At 40.2% G+C, this 22,124-nt stretch overlaps 1 protein-coding gene across 7 annotated transcripts in view; it reads left to right on the top strand.

Moving 5' to 3' along the window:
* The window catches only part of NCKAP5 (NCK associated protein 5), a 980,982-nt gene that overhangs the window by 927,823 nt on the left and 31,035 nt on the right, over nucleotides 1-22,124 (top strand). The window lies entirely within an intron of this gene.

Here is a 22,124-nt window from a genome sequence, read left to right on the forward strand (position 1 = left end):
CAGACTTGCTCACTGTATTTTCTTCTTGAATCAGAATTGGCAGCAGAAAAACCATCATCCCGAGGCATTTAAAAATGTGTATATTCAGATGGCCCTTCCTTATAGCTACAGGAGGACAGATGGACCCATAACACAAACTGGGATATGGGATCTACTTTCCTTGTAATCTACTCTGGATTGTCCAAAATATTTCAGTGATGCAATGGAGAATCATTTTGTTCATACTAATCAACTTTTTTTCTAATACTAATTTATCAATTATATGATGAAAGCATGACTTTCTTTTTTAAAACAAGACTGATATATTGCTTTAGGGAAAACCTATCAAGCATGTGTTTCCAGTTTCCAAGAGTCTTGGCAATATAACATATGGGCCTATTCTGGCTATGCCATTCTGAGGACTTTGCTTCTTCTCTGATAGCCATGCATGGGATCTTTAGATGACCTTGGGCAGAGGAGAGGCATAACCTGAGATATTTCCAAAGGATCACTCTGGCTGCCATGTTGTGAAGACTGAAGAAGCAAGATCAGCTTAGAGGCTATTATAGTCATCCAGGCAAGAGATGTTAGTGACTGGGACAGGGTGGTCTCAGCAAAAGGAGTGACCAGCACTGGCCATTAGCCTGAGCCTCCAATTTGTTCCTTGCTTCCTACTAGTCATCTGAGAAGCAAGACCAATGTGGTTAAGTCATACAAAGTCTTACCAGGAAGGAAGTGACAAATACCCCTGGCATAGTAGTTAGGTTGTTGTCCCCCCATTTGTTGTCCTTGCTGCTCCCTGTGGTTTGTCAGTGCCCCTCTGGTTGTGGCAGAGAAAGGGGAAGGGAAGGTCATTGTTATGGGACTGTCCAGAAGACACCTAGGGCCAGGCCAGCTCCTAGTCCAAGCTTTTCCCTTGAACTTATTGTGGGTCCACAGTGACTCACTTCACCTCCAGCTAACTTGACCTTCAGCTGCTCCATTAAAGAATGATTTCCATGGCCCCCTCCAACTCCAAAATTCCATTTATTTATTGAACAAATATTTATTGAAAGCTTCCTCTGGGCCAGCTCTCCGGCAGTGAGTATCTAGACAAAATTCCCTGCCAGAGAGTAAATAATAGATATGATTAACTAGTAAATGCATATCATTTGCTGAAAGGAGATAAGTGCTGTGGAAAAGACAAGGTGAAGCAGGGTAGGGTACGGGAGGGCAGGACTGCCGGGGGGGGGGGTGGTGTTAACATTTTTAAAAGGTGTCTAAATAAGCCTCACTGAGAAGGTGGTGTTTGAGATTGGAAGGAGTAGAGGGAGTGAACCAGGAGGACATATGGGGGAAAAGCATGCTCAGCAAAGGGATCAGCCAGTGTGGGCACCTGGAGGCTGGAGTGGTAGGAGGCCAGCATGGTTGTGGTCAGAGCAGTTTGGAAGGTGGGGGAGATGTGGTCAGACAAGTAAAAGGTACCAGAGCTCATAAGGGCTTGCTTGCCATTCTGAGGACTTTGCTTCTTCTCTGATAGACATGCATGGGATCTTTAGATAACCTTGGGCAGAGGAGAGGCATAACCTGAGATATTTCCAAAGGATCACTCTGGCTGCCATGTCGTGAAGACTGAAGAAGCAAGATCAGCTCAGAGGCTATTATAGTCATCCAGGCAAGAGATGTTAGTGACTGGAACAGGGTGGTCTCAGTGAAAGGAGTGAGCAGCACTGGCCAGTAATGCTCTCTGCAGGGATGGAAATGTTCTCCATCTGCACTGTCCAGTACCAGAGCCACGAGCCACATGTGGCCCATAAGCACTTGAAATGTGGCTAGTATAAGTAAGGAAATTTAAATTTAATTTTTAAATTTTTAAATTTAATTTTTGCTCTTGTTTTCTTATGAGTTCTTACTTGGCCCATTCCATTTTTTCCTCTATTTTATTATTTTTTATTTTAATTAAGTTCAACTTAAATATTAATAACCACATGCATCTAATACAACACAGAGAGTGAGAATGGTCTGATTCCAGACCTAGTTAAAAAGACAACATGATTTATTGATAGATTAAAGGGTGGGGGTAAAGGAAAAAGCAGAGTCAAGGGTGGATCTGATGTTTGGGTCCTGGCAGGGACTGACTGACTGAAATGGAGAAGGCTGAGGTTGGAGCTTGAGGAAGCATATCGGACATGCTCAGTGTGAGCTGCCTGTGAAGCAGGTGGAGGTGTTGGGTAGGCAGCGTACTGTAGGCAGCTGCAGCTCAGCAGATGAGGTCTGGTCTAGAGATGTAAATTTGAGCATCAGCACATAGCAGATCCAAGTGAGGCCAGGAGGGGAAGGAGTATTGATAGAGAGAGGACTTGGTCCTCCCAAGTTGACAGGTCAGGGAGAAAAGAAACAGCCCCCAAAGGAAACTGAGCAGAAGCAAGTAGGGAGTGAGTAGGAGACCCAGGGAAGTGTGGTGTCTTAGGAGCCCGGTGTAGAAAGATGTCAGAGGTTGAGGGGGAGTTCCATGATTCCATATGTAGCTTGATACAAGCTTTGCATTCAGTGGTCCTGTCTCTCCCTCTGGCAGTGGGCTTCCAGTGGGGAGTAGGGGTGGGTGGGGTTTGGAGGGAAGTAAGTGGAGGAAGAGGAAGATGGTCCAAAGGCAATTTGAAAACATCTTGGAAAAGGAAACCAGATTAAGCCAGGGGTGTGTGGGTGGCCCAGTCGGTTAGGCATCCGACTCTTGATTTTGGCTTAGGCCACGATCTCATGGTTTGTGGGATCAAGTCCTGCATGGGGTTCCTCGCTGACAGTGAGGAGCCTGTTTGGGATTCTCTCTCTGCCCCTCCTTCCCCTCCCCCCACTTCATGTGTGCTCATTTGTGCTTTCTCTCAAAATAAATAAATAAACTTAAAAGAGAGAGAGAAAGAGATTAAACCAAACTGTGTCAATGAACAGCTACTGGAGTATGAAAGAACTTACTTTAGGGTGCAAATTTTAACATTGCTCTGTTTAAATGAGTCATGCAAAGCAATCAGGAATGAACATTAGGGGATGGCCAGGGATCCTGGTAAGCAGTGAACTTGTTCCTTTAACTTTTCTTTTTGATCTTTTTGCAAAAGGAAGGGAGTCTCAGACTGAGTTGTTTTCTCAATATACTCACTTTGCTCATCCTAATCTCTCTACCCAGAGCAAATCCCATCTGAGAGGAGTGGCTCCTTTCATAGTATTGCTGCAGCCTCTGAGCGAATGGTGCTTCTTTGGATAAGAAGCTAAGGTCTAGGTAGAGTAACTCTGGAAGCAGCACCACCAGCAAGAAGATGCTTTCCTCTAGCCTGGCACCTGCCCTCTGCCTTTAATAGTGAACTTGTTGCCAGAGCTGTGTCATCTACACACCCTCACAGAGCAGGTGGCCGCTCATCCTGGCTGATGACAGTGTTGCCAGGAAGAAAGAACGTATGCAGACAGCTGGCGTGGCTGTGGGTGCATGCTGGCTTCCAAGAAACCCCAGGAAGGGGCAGGTATGGTGGACGCAGCAGTGTTAACTTCTTAAATGCTGGCAAAATTGATCTGAAAAGGAAATAGAAACGATTCAGAGAAAAACACTACAAGGAATGCATGTCCTGGATATGTGGTTAAGATTGTCTTCCCTTCCAGTCACCATTTTGCCTGGTTTTCATCACATGCACCTATGAAAGTGACCCACCCTTCCCTGTTTAAGTAACATGATTTTGTAATAGAGGTCCCCACCCTGCAGAATGGAATTGCCAGTAGACCAGGAAGCTTTATTGGATGTTCTCCAAGATATGGTCCTTTCTCAAATACGCCCTCTCTCCCTGGCTTCTTGCAATTTCCCACAGGTAGAGGAAGGCTCTTGACATTGGCAGTCTCTCCCTCCATGGTTTGTGGGAAACGCAGAGTCAGGGACCTCTGCCTCGCACCCCATATGCTACCCACCAACCCCTCCCCCAAGCAACTGCTCGATCATTAGCCACTTGCCCTGCCAATGACAGCATGCCTGGGAAGGCTTTCCTTTCAAATGGAGTGTCCTGTGACCCCACATTCCCTTGGTTTCTCCTCCCCACTTGCTTCTTTAAATCATACTGAATGTGGCCAAAGAAACCTACTTTCCAAAACCCTGCCTACGGGCTCATAAAACACTAAAGTAAATACATGTCTTTTCTTTCAAGGTTGGTTTCTTTAGCTTAACTTTGAAATATATTTGAAAAGTCCAGGTTGTTAGAGCAGCGCAGCAGGAGCAGGATTTAGGAGCTGGGTAGGTGGCCCAGCGGGTGAGGTTTCCAACAGAAGTAATTTTCTGGCTTTGTTTCCACAGAGATGCCCACTCTCATTTGCCAAGCTGGGCATAACAAACATTCCTGCCTCTTTCCTGCATACAGGGGCTTGGAGAAGGCATGAGCATGGGGCAGAGGTGGAAGGGGATGGGGAGAGAGAGCAAGCCAGGGGCAGAATGTCAGATGAGGCAAGACCCAGCGAGCTGCAGCAATGGAGCCCCGATCTCTGAAGGGAGGTAGGGGAGTCTCACCCCTGACAAACCTGCTGGACCTGGTTAGTAAAAAATCAAATAACAGTCTCTAGCTGATGCTTGTCTCTCAAGCTTCTAGCTCATCTACCAGGCTGCGCACCACCACTACCAATCCCCCCAGGTACCTCAATGTAGAAGTACAAACTGAAGCCGGTCTTTTTCTCTCTAGAAACGTCTACTTCCCAGGCTCTCTGTCTTAACTGGTGGTCTTGCCCTTCTTTTAGGAATATACTCTGTGAAGTTAGTTTTCCTGGACTCTTCTCTCACCTTCCACATTCTGGCAGTCCTGAGAGCCTGCTGGCTTCCCTACCACATACTTCTCGAATATTCCCTCTTTCTAGCTCCTCTACCAGTGCCCCCGTAGGGCCTTCCTTGGTCCACACAGCCCTCTTGCCAGTCCCACCCCCACACACACACAAATGCATCATCCTATCATGTTGTTCCTTTTGCTGGAAGCTTTTCTAGGACTCTCTATTACCCACAAACAAAAATCCAATCTCCTCCTCCATAAGGTTTGCAAGGCCCACCTTGGCCTTGCCTTTCCTACTTCATCTTTTTCCATTTTCTGTCTTAAATTTTATGTTCATCAGAATGCTCCCTCTGTCCTGAATACATGATGCTGTTAGGGTCTTCCATACCTTTGCTCTTGTGATCTCACTTCCTGGAATATCTTTCATATCAATACCTTTCTTCTCTAACCTTCACGTAACTCCTATTAACTTAGTCTTTAAGATTCAGTTCAGACTAGGAAGTCCTCCCAGATGCTCCTCCATCAGCCATACCTCAATTACTCTTCCTTGTCTGTTCTCCTGTAATACCCTGATTTTATTTCTGCCACTCGTCACTTGAGATTGTACTTATTTCTTTGCACAGTAAACTCTCTCACTAATGCCAAGATTGCCCCTCATTTATGTTCTGCACTTAACACAAGGCCTAGTTTAATAAATGTTAAACAGCATCACAAATATTGAATAAAATTATAACTAACTCTCAAAACTTTTTAAGGCCTTTGGTTAGCTCCTCTAATCAAGTTCCATTTGGACTTTTCCTTGTTCCGAGAAATAAAGACCCAGAGTTGCTACCTAGTAGGACATTTCTCTTTCCCTGGTGGCTGTGCTGGAGAAAGCAATGAATTCATTTTCCATTTTTTTTTAAGGATGTAGAATTTTAGCTTATTCTTCAATGATGATTCTTCATGGGTGCTGAGGAGGCATTTCAGAATCTGTTGCTTTTTTGTTTCTTTCATATGGCTCCATGAACCCTGGCTTGATTTTCATAATCTCTTCCCCACTTTGGGAATTGTTGTCACAGACAGTCAGTCTTACTGATGAAAATGCATCATACCCTTGAGATCTGAAAGAGACAAATCAAGATTGAAAACCTTTGTTCTTGCCATATTTGTTCTTTGAAAATTTCCATGTTGAACTGGATAACTGGATAGGTAAATGAGACTGGCAAAAGAATAAAAGCAAAGAAGATGATTGGCCTCTAAACTAGTTCATTTTGGTTTATTTGGCCCTTGCTTGGTGTCCATACCAATGCTGGACACTGGGGGTTGAGGCCAGGTTAGTGACAGCGCAGCTCCCTGGATGCTTCTAAACCTGAAGCACCATCTAAGTGAGGAGATCATCAAGGACCTAAACAGTTGTGTTCTACTGCCCAAGGCCATACTGTTGGCTTCTCAGAGTAAGAAAGCTAAATTCCTATTTCTTTTGAGTTTTCATAAATCTGCTTCTCCAAATTAAATCCCACGAGGATCTATGGATCACACTTTTGAGCTCACTTTCAAGAACACTCCCTCCTTCCTTGAGCCCCATGCCCTCAAAATGTAATGATCATGTCAAATAAGTGAAACTTCAGAACCAGGGTCCCATAGCCACCTGATGATGCTGATCTAATCAAGCTCCAATTTTCTGAACACAAAGTGTACTTTCTTCCTTTGAAGGTGATTACATTCAACAAATTGCAAAGAGTTAGGGCAGTTGAGTTAAAAACAATTGGTTTTGCAGTAATTAGAAAAACACAGGGAAATGATGACTGTGGAACAATATTAAAAGGGACCCTGAAGGATAACAGCTCCAGGTCCTGGTTAATTCCTCAGCTTGAATACTTAGAGATTCACAACTAATTATGCAGAGATGATGAATTTTAAAAACTCTGCCACCCTGCCTTCCCAAGGCCGAGGACTTTGGCTATTAATAGAGCAATCAGATTTTTCTATATTATAGAAAATTCACACAAAGTTGCATCTATTTTAAAGCATTCATCTGGCATATGACTTAAAGATGACAAATCTCTGTAATGTGCAAAATTAGCATTAGGTTAAACAAAATCCAAACTCATTATAATCACTCCCAGGTTCCCCCAGAGAAATCTATTGTTTAAAATGGACACTCCAGGTAAGAGCTGTCCTTAGTCCTTCCTGGAACTTCACTCTTATTAGGTCATTTTAAAGATTTGCTTTATTTTTGACAAGCTCATCCCAACTCAACGTAAATGGACACAGGCAATAAAACACAAGGGATTCATCTCTTAGCAATAAACTTTCCTGGGTGACAAATGAAAAGTACTGACCATGACAAGCAGGCTGTTCTGAGACCCTTACAGTAACCAGGGTCTCAAGTTTCTGTCTGTCACCTTTTGTCCACCATCAGAAAACCCACAGCCCTTGTTCAGCTTTTGGAGGGGGTTTGTACTATGCTGAGGTTTGGGGGTTTCAGTGGGAAGAAGTGTCATGTACAACAATAAAACCAAAGAAGCAAAAACCCCACTGGCTTCTAAAAATCACATGGTCAAAATGTAACCATCAGAAGAAAAAAATAAAAACCCACCGTGCCTTCAGACAAGCTTGAAAAGGGAGGCTGAGATGTGACCTGAATTTAATTATTTAAGCTGCATATTGTGAAGCCCTTAAGAAAGCAAATGTCATGATGGACAGAATGAGTTTACCCTCCTGTCGAAAGAGCAGTGTGCCGTGGCGAGGCCGTCGCTCAATTAAATTGGACTGTGGGATATAGAAGAGAGGGAGGCCAAGTCTGGGACCCTAATGAGACATTTTGGAGGGAAGAGACGCCCCCCTCCTGGAGTTTGTCACTCTTTGACGGATGTTCTCCCCCCAATCATTACCACAGCACCCCCAGTGCTACCTTCTCAACTTCAAATGTGTGGTAGCCCGATTTAAACAGGAGCTTGCAAAGTAGAATTTCGAAGTAAAAAAATCCCTTGTTGTTGTGGAATATGTGGGGGGAGCAAATAATACTTAATGCTGTGCAAATTAGCCATCTTTGGCTGCCAGGGTAGAAAGAAAACTGGGCAAAGGATCTGAAACAAAATATCTAAGCAGTGAATTGGATGACACATCATTTGGGAAACTGTGCATCCTCTCAGCCTCATGCAGGGGGAGCAGAAGGGGGTGTCGCTTGCTGGACCTCCAAGACAGCCCCATGAGCCTATTGAAGGATGGCTTTTTTGTAGAGGTTGCCCATAATCCAAGTAATACCGTGAGTGTTCACACAGGATCTGGCTTTCAAACAGGATGGTCGTGCCCCCAGGAGACATTTGACAATCTCTGGAGACATTTGGGATTTTCACATTCAGAGGTAGGGGACTCTTACCTGGTGTGTGGAGCCTGCGGAGGCTGCTAAACATCCCATAATGCACAAGGGCAGCCCCCAGTAACCAAGTATTATCCTGCACAAAATGTCAACAATACCGGGAAGAAGCCAAGGGAAGATTACCCTTTAAGGCATCAGAAATGTTCATTGGGAGGGACAAGCTGTCAAATATTTATGCCAAAATATGATAGCAGCCAAATCCCTCTGCCTTCCCAGCAGGCACCCCAGGCCTGGTTCAGCACCTAAATGGGTAGTTAAAATGCACTTCCTCCAATGGGCTTTGAAAAGAAGTTCATGCATCTGTCTGGGCCTTTCACACTGGGCTGTTGACCGCATGACCAGAGCCTTTGTCAGAGGGTGGTAGGGAGACACCAACTGCCTGAAATGGTAACACAGAGCACAGACTATTTGAGACTGCTGTACATGAAATCTCTTATTAGTATTTCATTTCTGTCTCTCTTAGAGAACATATGCCCTGAGGAGGCGGAAATCCTTTATAGACTTGAAAGAAACCAGAGGACAGTTAATCCTCACACTGCTCTAGTGAATTAGGTAAATTGCAATTAGATGAAAAGTGAAGAAAAAACATAGTCAACAGGTGTTTGGGTTTCCTTGGGAACCTTAGAGTTTCATTTTTGGCTAAAAAGCACATAGTGACATTTGGAAAGGGCCTCTTGCCAGAACTCTTCGCTCTGAATGTGTAAGACTTAGAAGATTAACATAAATATCAGGAATAAAACTGCTGAGGTCAATAGAAGAAAGGCTCTTGAAGAAATGGGGTAAGTAGGAAAAAGAAGGGGCTTAGTGTTCAGAAGTAACTATTTCTAGAAGTAATTATTATAGTATGCAAAACAGGAATACAGTATGCAAACCTTTGAGGTATGAAGGGAAAGAAGATGGGTATATTCTAATTATTTAGAGTGCTTTGTTCTTAAACTTCAAGGATAGAGAAAGGGATCATTTCTAACATTCTCCCATGCCAATTTGCTCCTCCTCAACCAGCCAGAAACCTAGAAACATACACATACGGTACAACCAAGCAGGTGAGTTCATGGGGAGACACACACACACACACACGGTTCCTTCCTAAGCAGCAAACAGGAGTTTTGCCAAGAAAAATTGTCAAGCATCATTCAGTGAATAACACAACTAGATGCCCTGTGAATCTCTTGGAACCTAGAAACCAAAAGCTTTGGTCATTTGGCTGGAAATGTTAAACATGCCCACAATCAGGAGTTAGGACACCTGGGTTCTAGGTCAAGCTGTGTAAATAGACTTTGTGATCCTGGATGACCAGTGTTGACTTTTCTGAGCCTCCCTTCTGTCTGCCACATGATGCCCACCTTGCCTCCTTCTCCCAGGGCAGTTCAGACATGATAATAGATGTCACAAGTCTTCCAATTTGCAGAGTGCTAAATAAATATGAGCAGTATTATGTACAATGGGTTGAAAGAAAAAAACAAATCCTGGAATTTAAGGTTGAGGATATGAAATAGGGGTGGGGGAGTTCAGAGACCTTGCAAACTGTGGGCCAAATTAACGGGATGCTAAAGCCTCAGAGAGGTAAACCTCTCCCATAAATTAGCCAACATTATACAGTTTCATTATGGGAAATATCATATTATCTTTAAATGTTGTTAAAATTCAGTCAAAGTGAGAAAGAGGTGATTTAAACTTCCCTGAAACAAGCCAAGCAGCATTCTCCTTCCTTATTATTTATTTTCACAATAAGTAGCAATATCCCAAGCTATCACTCAGCATCATTGTTTTCAGATTCAATTACATGGGAATCAGAAATATGGTGAAGTTACATCAGGTGGGAGAAAGTACCATTTTTAATTAGACCAGGGATTTTATTATAAATTAATAAATCAGCGCACTCTTTAAGGAATTTAATTAGAAAAGGAGATAGCGTCCTTTCCATGGTATTGGCCAAGCTGGCTCTCCCTCTTGTGCAGGCAGAGAAGGCTGGTGGTTGGCTCCCAGCTTCCCTGCTTATGAGCCCCCAAAAGCATTTTCAGGAGTGTTTTCTTCCCCTCTCGTCTTTTTCACCTTCTTGATCTGTTTGGCCCATCCTGTGCTATAATTTGGTCATTTTGACCCTTTTCATCCTGGGACGCCCCTGCCCCCAGAAACCATCAGGTGCCTTCCTTGAGCCTTAAATTTTTTTTAATGTTTATTTATTTTTGAGACAGAGAGAGACACAGCATGAGCCGGGAAGGGGCAGAGAGAGAGGGAGACACAGAATGTGAAGCAGGCTCCAGGCTCTGAGCTGTCAGCACAGAGCCCGACGCGGGGCTCGAACTCACGAACTGTGAGATCGTGACCTGAGCTGAAGTCGGACGCCCAACCGACTGAGCCACCCAGGCGCCCCACCTTCCTTGAGCCTTAATTAGGATTCTGTAGAAAAGTCTATAGGATCAATATTTTTAGGGAAGGCCCAAAGCTGTGCTGACATCATTCATTGCATCCTGTGCCCATGATTCTTTGAGAGGTGTGGAAGGACTCAAATACAAAACTTGAAACAAGCAGGTGTCTTCCCATCCCTCTACCCAGTGTTCTATCACACATGCTAGCACAAATGCTGCATTCGCTTACTTGTCAAGCTTCATGCTTCAGTATTCAGCAGTCTCCGCTATTTGGAGAAGGTCTTGCAGTCTCCCTCAGGTGTCATTTTTCAAACTTTGATCTTATTGCATTGATCACAGAAGTCCCTTCTCAATCTCCGTGCCTCTAGCCCCATACGGGGTAACCATTTTTACTGTTTTTTTTGTTTATCCTCCCAGTCTTTGTGCACACCCAACAAATGCAGATAAATATTTTGTGTTCAGAAGGAAGCTTACTATCTACACTGTCAGCATCTTGTTTCATTTTGCTTTCTTCCACTCAGCAGTATATCCTGGAGACCATTCTATGTCAGCACATAAAAGTCTCCCATGTTCTTTTGCACAGCTATATTGTGTGGCTGTGATATAATTAATTTAACTAGTTTTCTATGGAATAGATTCCCAAATAGGGCTGTTGAGTCAAAAAGTGAATGTATCTTCGGGGGACTTGTGCTGCTTTCAGATCCACCTGCAGTGATCAACATGCCTTGTTCCCCAAAGCCTCACCTACAAATTCAAGGTCAACTTCTGTGTCCTGTCAATATTACACAGAAGAAATAATTTTCCAGTATGGTTTGAATTTGATGTCTCTTATTAATAGTGAGGGTGAGGGGTGCCTGGGTGGCTCCGTCGGTTTAGCATCCGACTTCGGCTCAGGTCATGATCTTGCGGTCTGTGAGTTTGAGCCCCGCTGTGCTGACAGCTCAGAGCCTGGAGCCTGCTTCGGATTCTATGTCTCCGTCTCTCTCTGCCCTCCCCCAACTCACATTCTGCCTCTCTCTCTCTCTCTCAAAATATAAATAAACATTAAAAATGTTTTTAAAAAGAGTGAGGATGAGAACTTTTGTTTAAACTTACTTAAATGCCACTGGTGTTTCTATTTCTGTAAATCATCTGTTTGTTACCTTTGCCCAATTTTCTATTGGTTTGTTAGTCTTTTTTTCATCTCAGTTTAGGGATATTCCTTTGTTTATAATACAAACTAAATGTTCTCAGATTTTCATCTGCTTGTGACATCACATATGATGCTCTTTGCAGTGCAGAAGGTTTTATTTTCATATGGACAAGCTCATAAATCTCTTATTTTATGACAAGCCCCTTCCCACTCCAAAGTTATTGGGAAAAAATAATCCTCATGTTTACTCTTGTACCCATACAGTTTGGAATTTTCCTCACATATGGCTCTAACTTCTTAATTTGACTATCCAGTTGTTTCAAGTCAGTTTTATTTTAAAGGAATAATTTAACAAAAGAAAAAGTCAATCCATTTCTTTTATGACATGAGGGAGACAATTTGGTAACTGGGTAAAACAAAAAGATCCCAGTTTGTTCCACATTTAAAGGCTGGATTTAACTGGCCAGCCTGAGCCTTTTATCCCCACATTCTGGAGTTTGGAGTTTGCTGTGTTAAGTCATTTCACCATGAGGCCTAATTGATGGAAAAGGACCATAAGACCTATGTATAGATAAAGAAGTGCTTGTTTTCAAGAGCCTTCTGGGTAATTCATAGAGTGTACTATCCTTCTGTTACTAACTGATCTTTGAAGCACTTATATTAGAGGCCTGAACATGTGGAAGGAAAGGAAGTTAAATGTGCAAGAGAAGGATCTTAGGCCAATTAGACAGTAAAGTCTCTCCTTTTATACTGATTATGAGGAGACTCAGTACTTTTAGAAACTCACCATGCATCATTACTAAGTTAAGTTCTGTGGGGAATAGAGAAGGAACGCAAGACACGGTCCTCCCCACATGGAGCTTAGAGTCTAGTTGTAGAGAAAAATTATAAACTTGAGATACATGAACTCTGATGTTTATAGCAGCACTATTTACAATAGCCAACATATGGAAGCACCTATAGATGAATGAATAAAGAAGATGTGGTAGCGATAGGCAGTGGAATATGACTCAGCTATAAAAAAGAATGAGATCTTTCCATTTGCGACAACATGGATGGACCTAGAGGGTATCGTGCTAAGTGAAACAAGTCACAGGGAGAAAGACAAATACCATATGATATCACTTATATGTGGAATCTAAAAAACAAAATAACAAAACAAAAATGGACTCCTAGATACAGAAAACTATCTGTCGGTTGCCAGAGTGGCTAGGGGTTGGGAGGCAGATGAAATGGGTGAAGGACATTAAAAGAAATACAGGGGCTCCTGAGTGGCTCAGTTGGTTAAGCATCTACCTCCTGATATCAGCTCAGGTCATGATCTCTCAGTTTTGAAAATGAGCACCACGTCAGGCTCCATGCTGAGCTTGGAGCCTGCTTGAGATTCTCTCTCTTCCTCTCTCCCTCTTTGTGCCCCCCCACTTCATGTTCATTTTCTCTGTCTCTGTCTCTCACTCTCTCTCTCTCAAAGTAAATAAATAAACATTAAATAAATAAATAAATAGGATACAAACTTCCAGTTATAAAATAAATAAGTCATGGGGATATAACTATACTTTTCATGGGAATCATTTAGTAATGCATAAAAATATTGAATCAATGTGTTGAACACCTGAAACTTATAGAATATTGTATGAAAATTATACTTTTATTTTTAAAAAATCCACTAATAAGACCAGGTGCATATAAATAAGTTCCCAAAAGGATGATACAGAGCCTCCCACCCCTACCCATACCCTCCTGTCCCCTCTCATAACTCCTCTGTGACTTTACATTTTGAACTATCATAGTGTCTTTCTTCCCACGTCAAATGAAGTCTTATTTCTCATTTCAAGTGGAGTAGATGCTTTCAAAGTCAGAACTCTAGATTTAGGCTTCTGTCCCTCCTCTGTGATTCCATGGTACTCTAGTCTTTTTTTTTTTTTTTAACATATAAAGGGTTTCTTTTAATTTATTTATTTTTGAGAAAGAGAAAGAGAGTGAGCATGAGCAGGGGAGGGACAGAGAGAGGGGGAGAGAGAGAATCCCAAGCAGGCTCCACGTTCCACACAGAGCCCAACATAGGGCTTGATCCCATAAACTGAGATTGTGACCTGAGCCAAAATCAAGAGTTGGACACTTAACAGACTAAGCCACCCAGGTGTCCTCTTTTTATTTTTTTAATGTTTATTTATTTTTGAAATGGGGATAGAGAAAGTGCACAAGCAGAGGAGGGGCAGAGAGAGAGAGAGAGAGAGAGAGAGAGAGAGAGAGAGAGAGAGAATCCCAAGTAGGCTCTACACTGTCAGCACAGAACCTGACATGGAGCTTGATCCCACAAACCATGAGATCATGACCTGAGCCAAAATCAAGAGTCAGATGCTTAACAACTGAACCACCCAGGTGCCGCTGAGGTACTCTAGTCTTACCATAACTGTCAAATTGCTACGGTCCTCATATATCTCCCCTACTTGTTTCTTAATGGCAGGAATTATGACCTTTTATACTGAATCTCTAGCACAAGGCAAGGGCTCACTGAATGTTTATTGAAGGCCTGGGTAACTGAATGGCCTATGCGTTTGACATTGAGTGCCAACAGGGTTCCCAGCAAAAGGAATAAAGTAGTCATGGTGTCTTCCTGGAGGGACTTCTAGGGTGAGCCTTGAAGAGTCAAGTTTGAGTGGGCATGAAGGAGAAGGGAATCTTTCCTATGGACAAGTGAGTGAGCTGAGGAATGAAGAGAGGGTCAGAAGAGGGCAGTGACTTGCAGTGCCTGCCAGCCTTCCCCCTCGGCAGTTAACAGAACAGAAGGACATATGGTTTTATGAGAGTAATTTGTAATGTAAAGCTGGTGCCAACTGGCAGTGGTTGTGATCTATGAGTGCCAGTGAGTTTGAAAGGTGAGCAGAGGGTCAGCACAGACACAGATAATGAACAGGCTTGGATTTGCAGTCACTCTTCCCAGAATCTGTGCTTACATATGAATCTGTCCTATAGCCTTTGCTGAAAAACAAACAAAAAACTCACTTTCTCTCTTTCTGCTTTTATCCCCATGTCTAATAACCTAGAGATTTTGTGTTTGAAGAGAATTTGTGAGTCCTCTCATCTACCTTCCCTATCACTGGAATGTAAGTTCCATGAGGGTGAAGAGTTTTGTTTTGTTTTGTGCCACAGTCTCCTAATTCCTGGCATTCAATGGATACTTTAATGAATCTTCCTCATCCTATTCTTATTCAGCCTCTGCTTGGATTCTCCCATTAGTAGGTAATTAGGGTATTCATCACTTTACAAATGATATTATTCTGTTGGAAAAAAACTCTAATTGTTCAAACTATTCTTTATTGAGTTTTTCTATGCCATACACTGGTGAAGGAAGAGGTAAGGAAAATGTGCGTACATTTGGGTTGTACAGTGTTACATAGGTGGGGAATATCCATGCATTGATGGATTGTAGATAAAGACTACACTCAGCATTCAGGGACAACAACATGAAATCCAAAATTTTCTTTGATATATAACTCAGCATTTGCTGAGATGGTGAATGAAAGAATGAATGCATGCATGAATGAATGCATGCATGCATGAGAAAATGAATCAGTCAACCAGATATACCAGAAAATGTTCATGAATTCTTAAGAGTCAAATTACTATTCATAATATGTAGTATCACTGAGCTTCTCTGAGCCTCAGTTTCTCCTCTGTCAAATAATATAATAACACCTAACTGCAAGATTTTAATGAAACAGCATATGCAGCATACCTTTCTGAAAGATGCTCTTTCAGTTCAGGCTATTGTTATTACTATAAATTAATTTACCAAGAAAAACTCGGTGAGGTGTAGCTCTAGTATGGAGCAGTGAGAGAAGACTGGAAGGTGATAAATCTGGACACTTTTCTTGTACCTAAAATGTAGTAATGAAAGGTTTTCAGAGAGAGGAAGAAAGCACATATTGGACAGGGGACCCTTATTCTAGGCCCTCCTGGACTCATTCTTGCCCTGTTTGTTACTGAGTAGCATTCATGTGTTTCTGGACATTGAACAACATAAGGACTGAATGTTTTGTTTTGTTCACTGTTGTATCACCAGTGCCTAGAACAGTGCCTGGCACACAAGAGGCACTTAATAAATATGTGTTAAATGAGCAAAAGGCATTGGTCCTGAAATAAGTCATTCTCTTCACTAAAAACCCAAAGCATAAATGAACAGATTCTCTGATACCTTTCTCAAAAGGAAAAAAAAAAGGCTTTAAAAAATTATCATTTCAGTGCCATAAAATGTCTCTTTAGTTCTCCTTGTAGTGCAAAGTTCACACACATAATACAGTTAAATTACAAATGTTTTTCAGCATAATACCAGTTGGATCATAAGATGAACAAAATTATGGGCTAAAACCGCTCTTTAAGCTTTGCATTTGTTGGAAAAGAAAAAGCAAAATGAGTTTAATTCCTTGGTCCCAGAATGAGATGATATTTAGCCTGGATAATGCTCCTAGATTTACAACTAACTATGTAAAATTATACTTTTCCTCTTTTTTTCCATTCTTTAAATGACTGTTAAAATGTGCCATGCTGCTGAGCATTATTTTTGAAAAGAAATTTGATAATGACTTTGGGGGAGGGTGTAGTGTTCTACCTCTTCAGAACACTATACCTTGCGTCTATGAACACCTGTTTCTAGAGTCACATTTAAAGGGAAGGTTGATATGAGATTCTCTGAAAAGGATGTATGTTTTTAGAAGAAAGAAGCTTCAGTTAATGTTGAAGTGGCAATGATAGGCATTCTTGTCTTATTGCTGGTTTTTAAAGGGGTTACTTCCAATGTTTCTTAGGATGATGATGTTCATTGTAACTTTTTTGGTTGTTGCTTTTATTTTTTGGTAAATTAACTTTATCAGGTTAGAGATATTTTCTTTTAACCCTAGTTAACAAAGAACCCTAGTTTTTTTGTTTTTTTTTTAATTTAATCATTTATTCATGTTGATTTTTTTTATCAGAAGGTATATATGCATCTATTTGGATAATCATGTGATTTTTACCTTTAATCTCTTAATAAAGTAAAAGATATTTATATATTTTAAATGTCAAACCAGCTTTACATCCTTGGGATTAACCTAATCTAGCTACATTATATTTTGTATGTATTGATAAGTTTAGTTAGCTAATAGTTTGCTAAAGATTTCTACATCCATATTTATGTATTAACCCATTTAATTATTATTATTTTATTTATTATTAATTCATTTTATTAAATGGGTTGAAATGGCTCAGTGTTGTTATTTTCTTATGCTTTCTTTACCTCGTACTTTCATGTACCTTACTACCAAAGTAATACTGATTACATAAAATGAGTGGAGAGTATTCCCTGTTTCTGTTATTTTTTAAGAAGTTGTATAAGTTAGAATGATCTAATCCTTGAAAAAGTGTAAAAAAAACTTACTTATATATGGACCTGATATATTCTTTGTGGAAAGATTAGTGATTGCTTCCATTTCATTAAGTTATAAAGTTTTTCAGGCTCTCTATTTCATCTTCTGTCAGTTCTGATGAATAATATAAATTTTTATGGGAATATGGACCTTTGGTCTAAGTTTACATGTTTATTGACATACACCAGTTGATTGAATTTGCTTATTATCCATTTAATCCCTATTATATATGTAGTTACATCCCCTTTTTTATTAATAATATAAGTTATTTAACCTTTTCTGTTTAAATTTTTTTTTTTTTTTTCAACGTTTTTAATTTATTTTTGGGACAGAGAGAGACAGAGCATGAACGGGGGAGGGGCAGAGAGAGAGGGAGGCACAGAAGCGGAAACAGGCTCCAGGCTCCGAGCCATCAGCCCAGAGCCTGACGCGGGGCTCGAACTCACGGACCGCGAGATCGCGACCTGGCTGAAGTCGGACGCTTAACCGACTGCGCCACCCAGGCGCCCCTAACCTTTTCTGTTTAAATCAAGCTAACCATTGATTTGTCAAATTTTAAGTCTCATCCAAGAATTAATTTTAACTTTGCTAAACCTAATATTTTTAATCCCTATGTTATTGATTTCTACTCTTATTTTTTATCATCTCCCCTTCTTTCATCTTTATTCTTTATTTTATTCTTCATCTTTATTCATCTTTATTCAGTTTAAATAAATATTCATTTATTTTGTTCTTCATCTTTATTCATTTTAATTATTTCACAACATGTAGCTTATTCATTTTTTATGTTTCCACATTTCTTTTATCTCCTTTCTTTCCTTTTTTGTGATCAAATATTTTTGGTTTTTGCAGTTGTTTTTTTTTTTCTTTTCTTTTTGTATACCACTATTTCTTTCCTTTAGTTTAGATGTTATAGATATGTCCATAGAAAACCCTAAAGAATTTACTGAAAAAATTTACTAGGAATAGCAGGAAAGTTTTACAAAGTGACTGGACACAAGATCAATATAAAAGAGTTTACTGTATTTCTAATAACAATAACAATTAACTAGAACTATAACTTTAAAAAATTCCTTTTACTTGAGTAAAAAGAGAGGATGCTTAAACCAGATGCAGAAAGCATTAAAAGCACATGAAAATTAAGAACTTCTGTTCATCAGTGGATACCTTATAAAAAAAGAAATCCAGAATACAAACTAAGAAATGAGACTGGCATTGCATATAGCTAACAAAGATTAGCACCATGCATATGTAATGATTTCCTATAGGTTAATAAGAAAAAGATAAGGATTTAAGAGATAAAAGGTCCAACAACATGAAAAGGCATTTTAAAGAATAGAAAAAATTATATGGGTAGTAAACACATGAAGAGATGATTAACTAGGTTAGTAATCAGGAAAAGTTTTATGAAGACAGCATTGAAATACCATTTTATATGTATTTAATTGACAAAAATTTAAAAATCCAATAATGTGTTGTGTTGAAGAAGGACATAAATTGCAAGATCTCTTTTGCACTTCTTTTGAGAGTGTAAATATAAGAATCACCTTGAAAAAGAATTTGGCATTGTTGTTTAAGGGTGATTGTTTTTATGCTCCTTTATCCACTGACTTCACTCTTAGAAACATGCCCTTGTGATCTTCTAGCACATGGGTACCAGGAAAGTTGTCCTAGGCTATCCACAGCAGTTTGTAACTGTAAAAACATCTGGAAACCTCCAGAATGTTCATTGGCATGTTAATGGAAAAACAAATTGTGCCATATTCACACAGTAAAATATTATGCAACAGGGAAATGGAAAGAACCATAGCTAGAACCAAGTCTATGGAATTATTTAAGTAACATATTTAATGAATAATGCAAGTCTCACAAGAATGCTTGTAGTATGATACCCTGTTTATAAAGTTCAGTAACAAGAAAATTAAACAACATTATTTATCATACCTATGTATGTGATAAAACTAACAAAGAGAAAAAGCAAGAAATGATAACAACAGGATTTATCATAGTGGTTACTTATGTAGGGAAGGCAGAGGATGGCATACAGAAGAACAAGTAGGCAGACATAAGCAATTTTAAAACATCCTAGTCCTTGGATTAGGTAGTGGTTCCACAGTCATTCACTATAGTATAATAAATAAATACCATTAATGAAAAAGGACCATGTGTAGTCCAATAATTTGTCATGAATATTAGATTGTGATTAATCCCATTCTGGGAATCTGAGAGCCAAGTTTTTTAAATCTCTTTTATATTAAAATAACTGTAGGAAAAGTGACCATTAAAGAATAGCCTGATCTGAGACCTCTAGAATTTTAGAACTTTCCAGTGTTCCATTTTTTTATGAGTTGCACACCCATAAATTATCTACCTCCAATTTTTGCCTTTTGCAACCTTCTTAGATGTTAGAAGGACTCATTTTCTTGTTAAGCAGGCTTCACACCCAGTGTGGAGCCCAACATGGATCTTACAACCCTGAGATCAAGACCTGAGCTGAGATCAAGAGTCAGAGGGGTGCCTGGGTGGCTCAGTTGGTTAAACTTCCCACTTCCGCTTAGGTCATGCTCTCACAGTTTGTGAGCTCAAGCCCTGCATTGGGCTCCCACGTCGGTCTCCCGCATCAGGCTCTGTGCTGACAGCCCACAGCCTGGAGCCTACTTTGGATTCTGTGTCTCCCTCTCTCTCTGCCCCTCCACTGCTCATGCTCTGTCTCTGTCTCCAAAATAAACATTTAAAAATTTTTTAAAAAGGGTCAGATAGATGATCAACTGACTGGGCCACCCTGGCACCTCATGGACTCTTAATCAGTATTAAATGCCACACTCTTTTTAGTTACAAGTCACATATTACCCTAGGCTCCTTATATTCTTCTAGGCCAGAATCAGTATCAGAGAGTGTTATGCTTGAGTGTCATAATGCCATTCTTTTCATCTTCCCTTTTATTGTCTTTCCTTTTGCTCTAGTGCTCTTTTGAATTGCCTCTCTTGCCTCACAAGACCAGCTTTCCCCATTGCTTATTCATTCTTTCATGTCATGTTGGATACTGGGAAGTAGCTAACAGTAGCCTGAACCAAGAGTCAAATTAGATAGGAAGGGTGCTGGCAAAACCCCCAGATCGTATAGTCCAGTAATCCCACCTATAGAAGTCGGTTCAGCTAATCAAGACAGACAATCAGGTAGGCAAGAATCTCAGTGCTGAGGTGGCAGTAGATCATGGAGAGGGAGCAAAGATCAGGAGGAAAAGTTATAGGTAACGTGGGGGTTCTAGGTACCCTGCAGTGGGGCAGTTCAGGGTAGAAGGGAAGAATGAAGACTTTACCTAATACAGCCTCTTCTTGGTTCAGATGAGATCCAACGTCACGCAGTGAGTTTGCCAGCACCAGGGCTAAGTCTCCCTAAGCCCCCGATCCAGCTTCTTTTCATCAGCAGAACAAAAAAAGTGCTACAGAGCAGTGAGTTTTATATTCAGCCAGTGGTCTGCCAAATCAAGGGCTTCCTATAGTCCTTTGCTTCAGTATCAGCTCTGTCTTAATGGAAGATGGGCTTGACCTGCAGAGAGCAAGTAGGGATATCTAAGAGGAGAGCAGTGGACAGAGAGGGAGTGCATGAGCTCTTTCTTTCATTCAGGAAAAACCAATCTTAAGAAAATATATATACATAGATGTTATATGCTTGTATACGTACGTATATATGTATATATGTGATATTTCTATGTATATATATTTATATATTTTGTACATATATTATTCTGTATATCTATTTATATAATTGTTTCTAAAGTATTTATTAACACACACATATACATATATATACATATATACATATATATGCATATATATACATATATACATATATATGTATATATATATATATATCAGAGGTATATATATATATGTATATATATATATCAGAAGTATAGCAGTGTAAACTGCTTAAAGTAAGCTTTCCAATGTGGAAGTCCTAGGTGCTAGTCCCAACTCTGCCATTCTATAACAATGGAGAAATCACTACTCCTCCGGGCCTCAGTGTCTTCCTCATTATAAAACAGAAGTGTTGGACTATACAAATTCTAAAGGTTTTTCTAGCTTACAGACATCTCTTCTAAAATGTGAGCATCATCAGTTTTAAAGACAAACTCTTGGGTCTTCCTTCTTCTTCATTATTTGTTTCATTTCCTTCCAGTATTCCCCATGTACAGGTGAATACCTCCTAATTCAGAATTTGATACGACTGAGACTTTGCACAGCAATTTACATGAAACCTGACTAGACTTTTCTATGAAGATATGATTATGAAAGAGTTCTCAAGGTGGAAAAGATATTAAGTATGTCAAATAATACTGAAAATTAACCTTTGGAGTAATCTGAAGGACACTGAATATCTTGACAGGAGAAATAGCAGTTGAGTGATAGGTCGGTGTTCTGATTAGGAAGAACTCAAGAAAGTAGGATGAGAGGAATTGGAGACAGTAAGTATATCTAAAACTTTTAAGTATTTTTGCAACAGGGCATAGATAAACGGAGCACTGGAGAGGGCTTTTTTTAAAAACTAGGATAAATTGCCAAACATTGTATGCTGATGGAAATAATCCAGGAAAGTGGGAGAAAAATTGATGTTGGAGATGTGTACAAGGGTGTGGGGGAGAGTTGTTCTTAGAGAGGAGCATGACGCTCATCCATGATGACTAGAGGGTAGGAGAATTTATGGGCAGATGCAATTAGATATGATATGGGCAGGACCTTATAAAAATTCTCTTCTGATTGCTTCTGTTTTCTCAGGAAAATAGACAGTAGGGTCATCAGCTGAGACTAAATATTGTTAATGACATATTGAAATTGTGAAGAAAGAAGAGAACGTGTGAAACAGTCTAGAAGAGGGGGACTAGAAAAATTATGAGGATTGTCAGCTTGAAGCTAGTATTTGTGAATTAAAGGAGACCAATAAGCAGGGTTTTGTATCTATCTATTTGCATATTCAGCAGCAATAATGAAATAGGCAGAGAGCTGGACTTAATGAAGTTGGGTTTGGGTCAGATGGTACAATAAAGAAAGGAGCAATAGAGTTTGACTGTGTTTGAAAGGAAGTGATAGAAAAGATAAATCTTGGAGACAA

This window comes from Neofelis nebulosa, chromosome 2 (genome assembly GCF_028018385.1).
Source record: "Neofelis nebulosa isolate mNeoNeb1 chromosome 2, mNeoNeb1.pri, whole genome shotgun sequence".
In the NCBI taxonomy this organism is placed as follows: Eukaryota; Metazoa; Chordata; class Mammalia; order Carnivora; family Felidae; genus Neofelis; species Neofelis nebulosa.